The 4,981-nt window shown below is 30.9% G+C and overlaps 1 long non-coding RNA gene across 1 annotated transcript; it reads right to left on the bottom strand.

The window, feature by feature from the left end:
- Window positions 1-253: 253 nt before the first annotated feature.
- LOC134244442 (uncharacterized) lies at window positions 254-3,289 on the bottom strand. The gene is made up of 3 exons (XR_009987225.1): window positions 3,201-3,289; window positions 2,944-3,073; window positions 254-954 (listed from the first exon to the last, which is right to left on the bottom strand). It is a non-coding gene; the product is annotated as an uncharacterized LOC134244442 (long non-coding RNA).
- Window positions 3,290-4,981: the final 1,692 nt, after the last annotated feature.

Consider the following 4,981-nt stretch of genomic DNA (forward strand, 5'->3'; position numbering starts at 1 on the left):
AATAATTGGTATGAAAAACGTCAGTCAGCATTTGACTCAATGATAAATTGTATTATCTGAGAAGGTCAATGTATCGATGTATCGATAGGTGTAAATTCATATACATAAATTACAGTACAACACGATCACAATGTAAATATTGTATTTACTTCCAACGGTACATCCAAAATATACAACATGACAGATATATAACAGGCACAAAAAATATGCATTGATTGATCTATATTTTTGGCCAATTTTGAACTAAAAAAGAGAAATAATTATTAGTTATGCACCTGAATGCCTCTTTCTATTTATTTCTATATATAATTAACTGCTTACATTTTTGAAATTACACTGTTAATTACAAAATCTTACGAAATATCCAGTCCTAATCTTGCACACGATATTTAATCAATCGATAGGAGAAAAATCTGTTAAAAGTATATATAGTATTAATTTTTGAAAAATAAATGTTATGAAGCCTTAACACTAATATCACATCTAAGCCTTAATACTTTAAACATGTGCATATTCAATGCAGAAAAAATCCTCCCACTTAGAAGCATCAAGCTTGTAATGTTTGGGAACAATGGTTTCTTGTCACATGTTCTGGTACGCTGAAATAAAGATATTGACAGCCGTCAGTATGGAAACCAAGAACAAAATGGCTGATTTGATTCTGGCTTTGACTAAGTACTTCCTTGAACAAGAAATTTCTTGTTTATGGCATATGATTCGAATCATGGCTAATATGCTCAACAGGAACAGTATGAAAATTTGTAAGACGACTGAAGTTGATATTAAACTAATTAGTGCTGTTTGATGATCGTAATTGTTGTAAGATTGTGCTCTGTGCAACCGTGTGGCGTTGGCTGACAACAATGAAATGTTGATCAAACCTTGGGAGAAGATATTTTTGGAAAACTTTGATACTTTATTTATCCTCGGCCGTAGATCCTCCATGTCGAAAGTCTGCAAAGAAATGAATTGTATTCTTATTACAAGTAATTATCACATAGATCTACTTACAACGGTAGAATTTTCATATCATATCAAAACTAGAAGCTGGTAAATGCACCTCTTATGTATACATATCTGAGAAAAGATTCCTGTTCCCAACGTAAAAGTGACCTTTTATTTAGTGATTTCTACCTACAATCACATATAAGAGGTCAAATGTCATAAGTACCTATATATAATTTGCCTACCTGTCCATTTATAACTTTAGTAATTTACAAAGATGTTACTATTATTTTGTTCTTAGCATATATTTAGCATATATATACACACCAACAGATGCATAATAATTCCCGGAAATCCTCCTCCAGATTCGAGCATTTTTCACGAGATTGGAGCCGTATTTTTTAAATTATGTATATTTACAGTAATTCAATTGTACTACCCTTTTGTATACAATGCACTTGCAAGTGATGATCCACAATGCATAGAAGACATAAGAGTTCCTCGATCAGAAATCCTATCATGTAAACACCTGTAATGATAACACCTGTATTAAGTTCTATCACTTTATTATTAACATTTTTTGAGCAAAAAACACACATTTATTACAATCAACATAATTGGAGATAAAAAGGCCGCAATTTTTTGTAAAAGGGATACCTACAAATATACCAAAATAACCATGGGCACATGATTTAATATTTTATTATTATCCGAATGAAAACGTTCTCAGTGAATGCGGGACTCTTAAATTACCAGTATTGACCAGGTGGAGGTTCATTTTGAAGGCCATGAACCACGGATGCTGTTACTTTAGACAACTTATGTGCTACATATACTTATGCATTTTATTGAGTGGGGATTTAGTACAATCACATATAAGGTCAAATGTCCTGTACCTATATATAATTTGCCTACCTGTCCATTTATAACTTTAGTAATTTACAAAAACTATTACATATATTACACACATCAACTAAATGGAATTCGAAAGTGTATATAACAAACAATTGATGTCAAACATGACTGATGCATAATAATTCTTGCTGGATGGCTATTTTTTATTATATGAAAATCTCTATTAAATTACTTTTTGACCAGGTTCATTTTAAAAATCTTTATTAGTGATTATTTCAAACACACAAAACAAACTTCTGTGTGTTGCTGGATGGCTATGTATTTTTTTTTGGTTCTAAAATCTTTATTATGATTATTTTACAAGATCTGAAAAGAAATTCTCTCAAATCTTTGCTTGAAATTAAGGTACTCAATCCCTAATAGAAACAGATTCAATGAAATTGAATAAATAACAGAAGTGTAGTTGTTGATTATTCGGTATAATTAAGCATAATTGCTGGTCTATTGCTTGTAAGGGTGGGATGTGTCCTACTTTATGACTTTGAATTTTGGTAAGAAGTATCTTTTTCTGTTTTTAATCGATAAAAAAATCAATTTTAAATACTTATCTGTTAAAAAAAATGTCATTCTATTTCTAATGTTTCAATGCATCTTTCAACCACAGTATTTAATATTAAAATTTTTACATAAATAAAAACGCTTTTTCTGATAGACTTCAAAGCAATATTTGTTAATCAATTACTGCTTAGTTCATGTTTTTTTTTAACTTTCTCGATGGCAATTTTTTTCTACTATGAAATGCTTTAATTTAGTATAAGAGTATTATGTACTTGATGGACATTTAAGGGTAGAAAATTTGGTCTTATCAGGGATGAAAATTTTTAAGCCAATTTTTCAACCCAAACTTGTGCATTTTTAAAAATAATATATAGCAGAATTTAATACTGTTGTGCAACCTTATTTAAGAGGATGTGGACTTCAATGAAAGAGAAGACACGATTTTCTCTAATTACCGGAATAGATGATGGATTTAAAAATAGTCACGTGAGTAAAATACTCATACTGAGTATCAACATGTCTGTAAATTATCGACTTTTGGAGGTTGTAATTGAAATAAATGAAATCGAATACATGTACATATACCTGTAATGTCCTTGGATTTTTTTCTACTTTCATCTCATCTGTTACAACGTCCTTTCTAAACTCAGATTCAGCGAGGTTTATTGTACTCTCCGAAGCCATGCGAGCACTGTGCTAGAGAATTCGAACCTTCCTAAAATAAGATAACTGTTTAAAAAGAAAAAAGTAAAATTGATATATGTGAATCAAGGTGTTTGTTGTGCTAGTTAACTTTCGAAAAGCTACATCGACAATAAAATAATTGGAAAACTTGTACTTACGTTTAAATTAATTTCCAAAATGGTGGTGTTGCTTAAATTTCTTAATCCTGTAAATTCAGTGAAATAACTCTGATGTTGTAAGACATACTCCTTCCCTGTTCATACAAACAAATCTAATCGAAATATTACACATTTACTTAAATAATTTTCTTTGCACTGAAAATGAACTTTGCAAGTTCCTTAACATTCGATTATCCATAATTGATACTATACATATATTCATATCCTGGTTTGAAATTCATATTTTTTTCTTTTCCTACAATTTCTTTACATAAATATTCTAATTAACAGAAAAAAATACACAGAAAAGAAGTAAATCCAAAATACATTACTATCAATAGAAAGAGTAACGTATACATGGTTATATTAGGTAGAGCATTTATACAATTGCAATGCCCTTTTGCCATGAATCAAAATTAAAGCAACGATATGTTAGTTAGGAGGCGGGGCTATCGATTGGCGTCATTGTTAACATCTCTCTCTCTCTCTAAAAACTCGAATGAAGCAACGACACAATAGTGTCGTTTCCGGAATTTGTCATGTGCCCGGTGTAATCAATATTACACTGAAGCGCATTGAAGATGAAAATTTTCCGTTTGGATGAAACGTTCTAAGTCATGTTTTCTTTAGAAACGAAAAAGAAATATTTGTCGTAATGTTTTAGGACACCCCACTCTCGCGACAAGCAACATGAGTTACACCGAAATGTTATAACAGAGGGCGACTTCGATTCGTACCCGAGTATTAACTCTTGCATGGTTGACGTCACATGACCGGTTGTTTACACAAACATGTGGTTTTCAAGCGAACTCATGTGAGTTTGAAGGGTAGCGAAAATAATGGCGTTCATGTTTTCTCTGTGCGATAATTTTATCAATAAAGTGACAATTTTGCGCATTTTTTTTATTCTTAGGAATTCAGGCTCTAAGACCATAAACTAAGAATAAAGTTTAGATTTTGAATATTTTAATAATTATTTAATGCACATGCTTAAAAACGTTTAAGTACACTGTATTTGAAAAGAAACATAACTCGAATATTTTGTTTCATTTGAAGTAGATTTATTTTCATCTTATTATTTTTTAAACATTTCATTAATGAACTGCAAATAATGCATACGCCATGTACCCATTTAAAAAATGTACTTTGGAAAAGAAAAAATGAATGAGAATCTTAACTTTTTGCAGCTACAATGTAAACTTTTGATTTTTTTAATATTTCGTAAAGAAAAAAGTAAATCTGTTAATTTATAAACAATACGCACTTGTTCGTTTTTATTTATACTATTTTCTAATTACTTTTTTCCTCTGTAAGATTTAAAAGGTGGCCAAATAGGTCCATTTTGACATCATCTGTTGTGTTATTTTTTTCTATAGCTTTTGCTGCAGTTGAATTTTTTCTCCAGCTCTGATTTTTTTTGGTTCGAATTTGAATTTATGTCTGCTGTTATCGGGCAGTAAGCCTGAAAAATCTAATCAAATAAACATATATTCATATACATTGTAAAGCTTTCATGTAGGAAGTGCGTTTCGAAGTTTGCTTTTAAGGATTAGCGATGGTAAACATCATATTTTGAAAAAAATAATTCCTACAGTTCGGGTTTTTCTTTTGACGCCGCCATATCGAAACTCTAGTAATCCTACTGTATGGCTGGGTTAGCTTGGGTAGAGTTCATAAGGTCATAGGACGTAATTTGAGTAGGAACTATGGTCGTTCGATTGAAACTCAAGTAACTCGAGTACGTACTCGGGTACGAATCGAAGTCGCCCAGAGGGATTTAG

This window comes from Saccostrea cucullata, unplaced genomic scaffold, assembly GCF_032062105.1.
Source record: "Saccostrea cucullata isolate Sc308-1 unplaced genomic scaffold, CSIRO_AGI_Scuc_v1 ctg359, whole genome shotgun sequence".
Taxonomy (NCBI): Eukaryota; Metazoa; Mollusca; class Bivalvia; order Ostreida; family Ostreidae; genus Saccostrea; species Saccostrea cuccullata.